This window comes from Mustelus asterias, chromosome 13, assembly GCF_964213995.1.
Source record: "Mustelus asterias chromosome 13, sMusAst1.hap1.1, whole genome shotgun sequence".
NCBI classification, from domain to species: Eukaryota; Metazoa; Chordata; class Chondrichthyes; order Carcharhiniformes; family Triakidae; genus Mustelus; species Mustelus asterias.
The window spans coordinates 2,227,572-2,240,418 of record NC_135813.1 but is presented as its reverse complement, the minus strand read 5'-3'; the positions used below and the strand labels follow the sequence as shown (position 1 = coordinate 2,240,418).

The 12,847-nt window shown below is 48.1% G+C and overlaps 1 protein-coding gene across 1 annotated transcript in view; it reads right to left on the bottom strand.

Moving 5' to 3' along the window:
- The window catches only part of rexo4 (REX4 homolog, 3'-5' exonuclease), a 211,832-nt gene that overhangs the window by 161,085 nt on the left and 37,900 nt on the right, over positions 1–12,847 (bottom strand). The gene's annotated exons all lie outside the window — the stretch shown is intronic.

The following is a 12,847-nucleotide window of genomic DNA, read 5'->3' as shown; positions in this document are numbered from 1 at the left end:
ATTTGGCCCTACTGATCTGTGCTGGTGTTTTAGTTCCACATGAGCTCCCACCTCCTCCGCCTCATCCTATCACCCTATCCGTTTATTCCTTTCACCCTCATGTATTTATCCAGCTTTTCTCTTAAATATATCGATACTATTCATCCCAACCACTCCCTGTGGGAACGAGTCCCACATTCTCCCCACTCCCTGTGAGAGCGAGTCCCACATTCTCCCCACTCCCTGTGGGAACGAGTCCCACATTCTCCCCACTCCTCGTGGGAACGAGTCCCACATTCTCCCCACTCCCTGTGAGAGCGAGTCCCACATTCTCCCCACTCCCTGTGGGAACGAGTCCCACATTCTCCCCACTCCTCGTGGGAGCGAGTCCCACATTCTCCCCACTCCCCGTGGGAGTGAGTCCCACATTCTCCCCACTCCCCGTGGGAGTGAGTCCCACATTCTCCCCACTCCCCATGGGACCGAGTCCCACATTCTCCCCACTCCCTGTGGGAGCGAGTCCCACATTCCCCCCCCCCCCCCCCCCCCATCCCCATGGGAGTGAGTCCCACATTCTCCCCACTCCCCATGGGAGCGAGTCCCACATTCTCCCCACTCCCTATGGGAGCGAGTCCCACATTCTCCCCACTCCCTGTGGGAGCGAGTCCCACATTCTCCCCACTCCCTGTGGGAGCGAGTCCCACATTCTCCCCACTCCCTCATAAAATGTTTCTCCTGAATTTCTCATTGGATTTATTCGGGAATATCTTCGATTGATGACTCTCTTGGTTTTGTCTTGCTCACAAGCAGGTCCAATTCTTTCATGTGGGTTTGGGTCCTAAATAAGGCATTTTTATGCATTAAATTTCCATGCATTTCAGTGGCTGACTTGTAATTTTAATATAAGTTTAATTCGCACAGCACCAGGGACCCGGGTTCGATTCCCGGCTTGGGTCACTGTCTGTGCGGAGTCTGCACGTTCTCCCCGTGTCTGTGTGGGTTTCCTCCCACAGTCCGAAAGATGTGCTGGTCAGGGTGCATTGGCCACTCTAAATTCTCCCTCAGTGTACCCGAACAGGCACGACTCGGGGATTTTCACAGTAACTTCATTGCAGTGTTAATGTAAGCCTACTTGTGACACTATTCGCTGTTACCTCCTGCATTGTTTGTCTCATTTTGTTGCTACACGATTGTTAGATTTGTATGTTTTCAATTTGATTATTTAATCGAAAGGTCATTTTGTTAATTGTCAGTTAAGCTGTAATTCCACCTTTGGGGCTGTGATCCTATTTCCTGAACTAAATAACGTGATTACTCGCAGTCAACTTTCATAATCTGAAAGACCTCAATCAGGTCACTCCACCTTCTCTCTCCTAGAGGAAAGAGCCCCAGCTCGTCCAGACCGCCCTGTTAGTTGGAACCTCCCAGTTTTGGTACCAGCAAATCTTTTGTTGCACCTTCTACAATATCTGATATAGAGACCAGACCTGTACACTGTGCTCCAAGTGTGATGGAACCAAGGTTCTACAGAAGTTTAATATAACTTCTCTGCTTTTCAATTCCATCGCTCTGGAAATGAATCCAAGTGTTTGTTTTCTTAGTTTTAAAGTTAATTTACTAGTGTTACAAACAGGCTTACATTCACACTGCAATGAAGCAAGACTCCACAAACCACAGTATGATGGTGAGCAGATAATCAGTTCTGTGATGACCCAAGTTTTGTTTCTCTCTCCGCAGATACTTCCTGACTTTATTCTCCACCAATTTCTGTTCATATTTCTGATTTCTAGCATTTGTAGAATTTGCCCCAGTGTCTCCTCAAATGGTTCAATGTCAGATGTTTGTTCCCCTCACACCCCCGCCACCCCCCACATGAAGATCCTTGGGACATATTGCCAAACTGATACAGGTATGTAAATGTAATTCACCCGGAAAAGGCAACAAGGTTGGATGAGCAAAATTTAAAGTCATGAGGAGTGGCTGAAGGAGGTGACCGGAGGAGGGTTCGAGAAATGGAGACCCGGGGAGAGAAAGAGAATGATGAAGTTAGACAACTTCGAATTGGGAAACTCTTAAAGCAACTGAAGAGGAAATTTCAAGACAGCGCGGCGTGGAGGAGCTGAGAATCTTCCCTGAGACACATCATCACCATGACAGAAATACAAGTCATTACTGGTCCATTTTACTGCAAAATGTTCACTTCTTAAAAATTAAAATATACTTTCTTATTCAAATCTATACATTTCAGTTAACAGGTTTAAAAAGTTTTGAATTTCTTACCCAGTTTGAGCCTGTTGGGCATTAATATCTGGGAAGGTCTGGTACTGGCGAAAAGCCACATTCTTGAGCAATAGGTTCCTCATATTGGGCTGGAATGGACAGTCTGTTTGATCGGGCAATCTGCTTTTATTCAGATTTTCTCCTTTGAACTTCCCCTTCCAGGACTTTCACCGTTTGCAGAAATGACTAATTTTGACCAAGTATCGCTAAAGCAGCTGCCTGGAATTTTTGTAAAGGGCTGATCGGGTTATTCATCACCTTCCTCCAGCTGATGTCTCAACTCTTCTCTGCAGAGGAACAAACATCCTCAAATCTCCAATAAACGTATAGTGCTGATAACGCAATTTTGCAGAACTGATCACAGGCCGGAAATTGTTAACTGATGGAATCAGAGATTTTACTAGTGCAAAAAGAGGCCATTCAGCCACCTGTGTTCATGCTATCTCTCTCTCTGAAGAATCCATCCCCTGGGGACCATGAGTTAGAGGGTAAATGACAAAGCTAGGTGCATAGTTTCAGGATTATATTCCCCGTGTATTGGTGATTGGGCTGATCTAATTGAGGTGTTTACGATTGAGGGATTATATAGGGTAGTCAAAGAGAAAATATTGCCTCTGGTGTCGGTTGGGGGTGAGGGGAGTGTGGCTTGGGGGAGGGGGAGTGGCCTGGGGGAGGGTGCAGCCTGGGGGGGTGGGGGGGGAGGGTGCCGCCTGGGAAGGGGGGCATGCAGTCTGTGGGGGGAGGGGGGGTGGGTGCGGCCTGGGGGAGTGGAGGGGGGGGTGTGCAGTAGGAACTGGGAGTCCAGAGCAAGGGGACAGAATGATTCCGACTGGTCAGGGATTCATCGCGCAAATTGTTCTCAGTGTTGAGTCCAGAAGCTGAGCAGCACCAAGACAAACGAGGAGGAACCTCATTGTTCCTCGAGTTTGGGTTGAGCTTCATTGGAAATCTGACGCAGGCCGAGGACAGAGAGGTCCGAGTGGGAGCAGGGTGGAGAATTGAAACGGGAAGCGACTGGAAGTTCGGGATCATTCCCGCAGACTGTCGGAGAGTGTTCCACAAAGCACTGACTCTGTCTGCGTCTGACCTCCCCAGTGGAGAGGAGACCACACTGTGAAGCGTGAATACAGTGAGCTCAACTGAAAGAACTGCAAGGAATCACTGCTTCCCTTGGAAGGAATGTCTGGGGCCTTGGATGGTGAGAAGGGAGGAGGTCAAAGGGCATGGACAGCTGCTGAGGGAAAGGGAGGGAGTGTTGAGGGTGATTGAGGAGTGGACTTGGTCACTCACCGAGAGAACAGTCCCGATGGAATTCGGAAAGAGGGGCCAGGGGAAGATGGGTAACATCCCACTGGACTTGGTGGGAATGGTGGAGGATGATCCGTTGAATGTGGAGGCCGTTGGGGTGAAAAGTGAGGACAAGGGGAGCCTATCGCTGTTCTGGGAGGGAGGGGAAGGGGTGGGAAATGGATTGGACACAGTGGAACAGGCTGCCAACCAAACTGGCCAGCGGGGGTAGGGGGGGGCGGGGGGGGCGGCGTTCCTCAGCTGAGAAAAGAGGGAGACATATTGGAAAATCTGGAATGAAAGGTTGCATCATCAGAACCGAGGCGATAGGGAAACTGGGCTAATGGGATAGGGGCTTTAAAGGAAGTGGGGTGTAAGGAAGTGTCGTCAAGGGAGTCCATGGGTTTGGAGTGAATATTATTTGATAGCCTCTCTCCAGAAATGGAGACAGAGAAGTGGAGAAAGAGAAGAGTCAGAGATTAAACTTGTAAATGTGAGAAAAAGGTGGAAATTGGAGGCAGAGTTGGTGAAATTTCCAGTTCAGGTCGAGAGTGGAAAATGGCACTGATACAGCCATCAATGTGGCAGTTTGAGTAAGATTGGAACAAAGACTGTTCCACAATTCCCACAAAATGGTGGGCAAAGCTCGGGCCATGCAAGTATCATAGCAACACCCTTCTTTTAGAGGAAGTGAGTAGCATTTAGGGAGACGTTGCTCAGTGTGAACTGAGTGGGCGGTGGTGCAAGGTGACTGGGCCTGTGAGAGCACTCAGACTCTGCTGGTGGGAGATGGAGGCATTGAGAGATTGGACATCCACAGTGAAGAGGAAATGGCCAGGAAACTGTTAAAGTGACACTGGGGGGTCTGGGGGGCGGGGGGAGGTGCGGGGGGAGGTGGGGGCGGTGGTCAGAAGTGTCATGGATAGAGGTGAGAAGAGACTGGACAAGGGGAGCAAAAATGAAGTTGAGTTAGGAAGAAATAAATTCAGTGGGGGAAGGTTCAGGCTGAAATTATGCATCAACCATGGGCTTTGTTTGTGGATTCTGTAGGACGGTGAGGGATGGGTAATAAATGTGGCTCACATCTTGTGAATGAAATGAAATGAAATTCAGATCAGCCACATTCTCATCACAGACAGACTAATTCTTGTGAAAGTTGTCATTCGTTAGTGAAATGTAATCTCTCTCTCTCGAGACCTTGTGGTGGGAATTTTGTCTCGTGGTTTCCTGAGGAATGGAGGATGACTAATATGGTTCCATCTTACAAGGGTTGTAGAGATAAACCAGGGAATTACAGACCTGTGAGTCTCATGTCAGTGGTAGGGAAATTATTGGAGAAACTTCTGAAGGAGAGCATCTATCTCCACTTGAAGGGTATGGATAGGGTGGATAGGAAGTAGCTGGTGAGAGTCAGGAATGCACGGCCTGGGAGAGTATTAGAGGCGGGAAACTTTATAACCTTTAAAAAGTGCAAGGATGAGCACTCAATATCATAACTAGGGCCAAGTGCAGGACAGTGGGATGAGTGTGGATTAGTGTAGTTTTGTCAGTGAAGACTGGATGGGCTGTATTGTGTGACTCTATGATTACGACGACGAGGTTTTATTATTCTAAAAGAATCAACGGTGGTCGCTCTTATTGGGAGGTGGGAATTGTTGGTGGAATTGGATTCGTTATGGCAGCATTAGGCAAAAGGGTAAAATTAAAGAATGTTTTCAGGGAGGCAGCAGTGTTGACAGTAAATTTATTGTTACAAATACGAAGTTTATAAGTTTTTTATTTTCAGGAATTGTCTTTAATTTAAGGTAAAATGGAATAATGAAGGGAGTCATGTGACATATGGAATAACTAAGGAAATTTGGCATGTCAGCTATGACTGTCACCAACTTTTACAGATGCACCATAGAAAGCATTCTTTCAGGTTGTATCACAGCTTGGTATGGCTCCTGCTCTGCCCAAGACCGCAAGGAATTACAAAAGGTCGTGAGTGTAGCCCAATCCATCACACAAACCAGCCTCCCATCCATTGACTCTGTCTACACTTCCCGCTGCCTCGGAAAAGCAGCCAGCATAATTAAGGACCCCACGCACCCCGGACATTCTCTCTTCCACCTTCTTCCTTCGGGAAAATGATACAAAAGTCTGAGATCACGTACCTCCCGACTCAAGAACAGCTTCTTCCCTGCTGCTGTCAGATTTTTGAATGGACCTACCTCGCATTAAGTTGATCTTTCTCTACACCCTAGCTATGACTGTAACACTACATCCTGCACTCTCTCCTTTCCTTCTCTATGAACGGTATGCTTTGTATAGCGTGCAAGAAACAATACTTTTCACTGTATGTTAATACATGTGACAATACATGGGGACCAATATCCTGGCGGGAAGGTTGGCTAAGGCTACTGGGGAGAGTTTAAACGAGATAGGTTGGGGGGAGGGGATCGAGACGAGGAGACTGGGAGTGAGGAAGTTAGCTCGCAAACAGAGAAGGGTTATAGACAGTGCAAGAGGGAGGATGGACGGAGGATAGAGAAGGGGAGAGCTCAGACCAAAGGATTGAGATGTGTTTACTTTAATGCCAGGAGTATAGTGAATAAAGGGGATGAGCTCAGAGCGTGGATCGATGCCTGGAAGTGTGATGTGGTGGCCATTACGGAGACTTGGATGTCTCAGGGACAGGACTGGATACTCCAGGTGCCGGGAATCAGATGTTTCAGGAAGGACAGGGAGGGAGGCAAGAGAGGGGGTGGAGTGGCACTGCTGATCAGGGATAGTGTCACAGCTGTAGAGAAGGTGTATGCTGTGGAGGGATTGTCTACTGAATCTCTGTGGGTGGAAGTGCGGAGTGGGAAGGGGTCGATCACTTTGCTGGGAGTTTTCTACAGGCTGCCCAATAGTAACAGGGAGGTGGAGGAACAGATAGGGAAACAGATCCTGGAGAGATGCAGTAATAGCAGAGTTGTTGTGATAGGAGACCTTAATTTCCCAAACATAGATTGGAATATCCCTAGGGTAAGGGGATTGGATGGGGAGGAGTTCGTTAGGTGTGTTCAGGAGGCTTTCCTGACACAGCATGTAGACAAGCCTACAAGAGGAGAGGCTGTACTTGATCTGATACTGACCAATGAACCTGGACAGGTGTCAGATCTCTCAGTGGGAGAGCATCTTGGGGATAGCGATCATAACTCTATCTCCTTTATGCTTGCATTGGAAAAAGAGAGGATCAGGCACGCTAGGAAAGCGTTTATATGGAGTAAGGGGAAATATGAAGACATAAGGCAGCAAATTAGAGGAGTAAATTGGAAGGAGGTATTCTCGGGGAAATGTACTGAAGAGAGGTGGCAGTTTTTCAAGGAATGTCTGTCTAGAGTTCTACAGGACAATGTTCCGAGCAGACAGGGAGGAGTTGGTAGGTTAAACGAACCGTGGTGCACGAAAGCTGTGCAGGACCTAGTCGAGAAGAAAAGGAAAGCATACAAAAGGTTCAGAGAGCTTGGCGAAGATAGGGATCTAGATGAGTATACGGCTTGTAGGAAGGGACTAAAGAAGGAAATTAGGAGAGCCAGAAGGGGTCACGAGAAGGCCCTGGCAGGTAGGATTAAGGGGAACCCTAAGGCGTTCTATAAATATGTGAAGAGTAAAAGGATGAGACGTGAAGGAATAGGGCCTATAAAAGGTGAAGGCGGGAAAGTCTGTACGAAACCAGTAGAAATGGCAGAGGTGCTTAATGAGTATTTTGCCTCGGTTTTCACAGAGGAGAAGGACCTGGGTGGATGTACTGCAGGCTTGCGGTGGACTGAAAAGATTGAGTATGTGGACTTTAACAAAGAGGTTGTGCTGGAATCTTTGAATGGCATCAAGATAGATAAGTCGCCGGGTCCGGATGGGATGTACCCCAGGTTACTGTGGGAGACGAGGGAAGAGATTGCAGAGCTTCTCGCGATGATCTTTGCGTCGTCGATGGAGACGGGAGAGGTGCTGGAGGATTGGAGGATTGCAGATGTGGTTCCTATTTTCAAGAAGGGGAATAGGGATAGCCCAGGAAATTACCGACTGGTGAGTCTAACCTCAGTGGTTGGTAAGCTGATGGAGGAGATCCTGAGGGACAGGATTTATGAGCATTTAGAGAGGTTTAGTATGCTCAAGAATACTCAGCATGGCTTTGTCAAAGGCAGATCGTGCCTTATGAGCCTGGTGGAGTTCTTCGAAAATGTGACTAAACACATTGACGAAGGGAAAGCGGTAGGTGGTCGGTGCAGACTCGATGGGCCGAATGGCCTCCTTCTGTTTGTCATTTTCATAAATGACCTGGATGAGGAAGTGGAGGGATGGGTTGGTAAGTTTGCTGACGACACCAAGGTAGGTGGTGTTGTGGATAGTTTGGAGGGATGTCAGAAGTTGCAGCGAGACATAGATAGAATGCAAGACTGGGCGGAGAAGTGGCAGATGGACTTCAACCCGGATAAGTGTGTGGTGATCCATTTTGGCAGATCCAATGGGATGAAGCAGCAGTATAATATGAAGGGTACCATTCTTAGCAGTGTAGAGGATCAGAAGGACCTTGGGGTCCGGGTCCATAGGACTCTTAAATCGGCCTCGCTGGTGGAGGATGCGGTCAAGAAGGCGTACGGCGTACTGGCCTTCATTAATCGAGGGATTGAGTTTAGGAGTCGGGAGATAATGCTGCAGCTTTATAGGACCCTGATTAGACCCCACTTGGAGTACTGCGCGCAGTTCTGGTCACCTCATTACAGGAAAGATGTTGAAGCCATTGAAAGGGTGCAGAGGAGATTTACAAGGATGTTGCCTGGATTGGGGGGCATGCCTTATGAGGATAGGTTGAGGGAGCTTGGTCTCTTCTCCCTGGAGAGACGAAGGATGAGAGGTGACCTGATAGAGGTTTACAAGATGTTGAGAGGTCTGGATAGGGTAGACTCTCAGAGGCTATTTCCAAGGGCTGAAATGGTTGCTACGAGAGGACACAGGTTTAAGGTGCTGGGGGGTAGGTACAGAGGAGATGTCAGGGGTAAGTTTTTCACTCAGAGGGTGGTGGGTGAGTGGAATCGGCTGACGTCGGTGGTGGTGGAGGCAAACTCGTTGGGGTCTTTTAAGAGACTTCTGGATGAGTACATGGGATTTAATGGGATTGAGGGCTATAGATAGGCCTAGAGGTGGGGATGTGATCGGCGCAACTTGTGGGCCGAAGGGCCTGTTTGTGCTGTGGCTTTCTATGTTCTATGTTCTATGTTCTGCACTGTAGGGTTTCTATGATTTCTATGATGTGGTTTATATGGATTTTAGCAAGGCGTTCGATAAGGTCCCCCATGCAAGGCTTCTAGAAAAAGTGAGAGGGCATGGGATCCAAGGGGCTGCTGCTCTGTGGATCCAGAACTGGCTTGCCCAAAGGATGGGTTTCACTGGCTGTCTTGTCTAGAGACAATACACATCTTTTTAGCCTGTCTTGATGCTCTCTCCACTCCCATTGTTTTGTTTCTTAAAGACTTGATTAGTTGTAAGTATTCGCATTCCAACCATTATTCATGTAAATTGAGTCTGTGTCTTTATAAACTCTGTTTGTGAACAGAATTCCCACTCACCTGAAGAAGGGGCTTGCAGCTCCGAAAGCTTGTGTGGCTTTTGCTACCAAATAAACCTGTTGGACTTTAACCTGGTGTTGTTAAAATTCTTACTGTGTTTGCCCAAAGGAGGCAGAGAGTGGGTATAGATGGGTCTTTTTCTAAATAGAGGTCGGTCACCAGTGGTGTGCCCCAGGGATCTGTTCTGGGACCCTTGCTGTTTGTCATTTTCATAAATGACCTGGACGAGGAAGTGGAGGGATGGGTTGGTAAGTTTGCCGACGACACGAAGGTTGGTGGGGTTGTGGATAGTCTGGAGGGATGTCAGAAGTTACAGAGGGACATAGATAGGATGCAAGACTGGGCGGAGAAGTGGCAGATGGACTTCAACCCAGATAAATGCGTAGTGGTCCATTTTGGCAGGTCAAATGGGATGAAGGAGTACAATATAAAGGGAAAGACTCTTAGTACTGTAGAGGATCCGAAGGACCTTGGGGTCCGGGTCCATAGGACTCTAAAATCGGCCCCGCAGGTGGAGGAGGTGGTTAAGAAGGCGTATGGTGTGCTGGCCTTTATCAATCGAGGGATTGAGTTTAGGAGTCCGGGGATAATGATGCAGCTATATAAGACCCTGGTCAGACCCCACTTGGAGTACTGTGCTCAGTTCTGGTCGCCTCATTACAGGAAGGATGTGGAAAAGATTCAAAGGGTGCAGAGGAGATTTACAAGGATGTTGCCTGGATTGAGTGGCATGCCTTATGAGGATAGGCTGAGGGAGCTCGGTCTTTTCTCCTTGGAGAGATGTAGGATGAGAGGAGACCTAATAGAGGTATATAAGATGTTGAGAGGCATAGATCGGGTGGACTCTCAGAGGCTTTTTCCCAGGGTGGAAATGGCTGCTACGAGAGGACACAGGTTTAAGGTGCTGGGGGGTAGGTACAGGGGAAATGTTAGGGGGAAGCTTTTCACACAGAGGGTGGTGGGCGAGTGGAATCGGCTGCAGTCAGTGGTGGTGGAGGCGAACTCAATAGGGTCTTTTAAGAGACTCTTGGATGAGTACATGGGACTTAATAGGATGGAGGGTTATAGGTAGGCCTAAAAGGTAGGGATATGTTCGGCACAACTTGTGGGGCTGAAGGGCCTGTTTTGTGCTGTAGTTTTTCTATGTTTCTAATAATAAATCAAATCAAATCAGTTTTTGGCCAGAGATGGTTTGCCGTTGCCCTCCATTCTAAGGGTTGGGCAAAGGGCCAGGTTCCAAACCAACCTCAGCCTGAAGGGAATCAAATCTGCACCGTTAACATTATTCTGAATTGCGATATCTGCTATTGAGCAAAGCAGTCCATTCTGCAGAGAAAACAAAAATTAAATAACTGTCAGTTACTGGAAACATAGGATTACAAATCCAGTTACTGAAAAGTGGTATTGGGAAATGTTGGGTTATTTAAAGATTTTGTCTGACTTTGAGTAATCAGCCATCGAGTGGACATTTCAGGAACTGAAGGCGAGTTTACTCACATTGCAACCCAAGCCTGGTGATAAAGTTTGGAATCAGCTGATGACCTATGGGAAAAAGTGTCAAATTAAAATCAAATCAAATAAATAAATAGGCCGATTTCTGGCTTCCACTCACAGGAGACCAGCAAAGGATTCAGTGATTGGACCTGATCAGTAACAAGGACTCAAAATGAGGCAGTAAGGCCCAAGTCTGATGCCGATTGGACTGGGGATTTGACTGGAATATAAACTGGAAGAGGGGCCGATAGAGGTTGCAGAGGGACGGGGAAGACAGAGTGAGAGGGAGATGAATGCAGAGATGAAACACAAACTTACCCAGCTTGGCAAAAAACAGAAAATATGAACATTTTTAAACGGTGGGAGGTTTTTTGGAAAGAAAGTTGTTGTGGGCGATGGTCAGAAAGTTACCAGGTGAGCACAGGCTGTCAATGGGAAATTAGCCTTGACAGGATTGCAGCAAAAGATTCAGAGTAAATTGCAGAGGTCACGATGAGGCACCATGTGGTTAATGTGGTGAAGGAAGCTGTAAGAGATCGAGGGTGACTCAATGCAGCTTTATACAATAAAAAGCCAACAGAAGAATCATATTCGTACAACGAGGTCGGATTAGATTACAATGCGACTGCTCTGCCCAACTCCCTGGCTCACATTTTAATTTGATATTTTTAAGTTTCCTTTGTACTTTGATTTCTGTTCGGGCTGTTCCCCCTCCTTTTGGGGAGCTGCCCCTTTTACTTTGTCCTGACTTAACCTGAGTTTGTTTATTTGGTTTGACCTAAAAAGAGGGCAACTGCCAGACCCTCCTCTACCTGTGGGGCACACCGTCCTGCCAATTGGTTCAGCTTCCCACCGGGCCATCTCATAGGATCCTCGCTGATCATATGGCCCTCGGGAAATGCCCCCCCGCCACCGCCTCTCTCCCCCCCCGCAAAAGTGCCACGCTACTACAGAAGGGAGGAGAGGTCTGCAATAAACTTCACATTAATACATAGAAACCAGAAGCAAGAGAAGGCCATTCGGTCCTTTGAGCCTGTTCCATCCTTCACTTTGATCATGGCTGATCATCAAATTCAATATCCTTCCCCCCCCCCCCATATCCCTTGATCCCTTTAGCCCCAAGAGCTATATCTAATTTCTTCTTGAAATCAGACGTTTTGGCCTCAACTACTTTCTGTGGGAGTGAATTCCACACATTCACCACCCTCTGGGGGAAGAAATTTCTCCTCACCTCAGTCCTAAAATGTTTACCTCCTTATCCTCAAACTATGACCCCTGGTTCTGGACACCTCACCATCGGGAACATTCTTTCTGAATCTACTCTGTCGAATCCTGTTAGAATTTTATCAGTTTCTCTGAGATAAAGAACACAAAACAAAGAAAAGTATAGCACAGGAATGGGCCCTTTGGCCCTCCAAGCCCGTGCCAATCATGATGCTCTAACTGAAGCAAAAAACCCTACTGCCCTTACTCTGTCCGTATCCCTCTATTCCCTCCCTATTCATGGACCCATCCAGATGCCTCTTAAATGTTGCTAATGCACCTGCTTCCCGCACCTCCTCTGGCAGCGTGTTCCAGGCACGCATTACTCTCTGCATGTATCCCAGTGCGAGTCAGTGTGTGTGGATCCCGTACCCCAGTGAGAGTCGGTGTGTGAGGAACGCGTCCCCCAGTGAGAGTCAGTGTGTGTGGATCCCGTACCCCAGTGAGAGTCAGCGTGTGTGGAACGCGTCCCCCAGTGAGAGTCAGTGTGTGTGGATCCAGTACCCCAGTGAGAGTCAGTGTGTGTGGGACCCGTACCCCAGTGAGAGTCAGTGTGTGTGGGACCCGCACCCCAGTGAGAGTCAGTGTGAGGGACCCGTACCCCAGTGAGAGTCAGTGTGTGTGGAACGCGTCCCCCAGTGAGAGTCAACGTGTGTGGGACCCGTACCCCAGTGAGAGTCAGTGTGTGTGGAACGCGTCCCCCAGTGAGAGTCATGTGTGTGGAACGCGTACCCAGTGAGAGTCAGTGTGTGTGGGACCTGTACCCCAGTGAGAGTCAGTGTGTGTGGGACCCCTATCCCAGTGAGAGTCAGTGTGTGTGAAACTCGTACTCCAGTGAGAGTCAGTGTATGTGGGACCAGTATCCCAGTGAGAGACGATGTGTGTGGGACCCATACCCCAGTGAGAGTCAGTGTGTGTGGGACATAAAAACATAAGAACATAAGAAA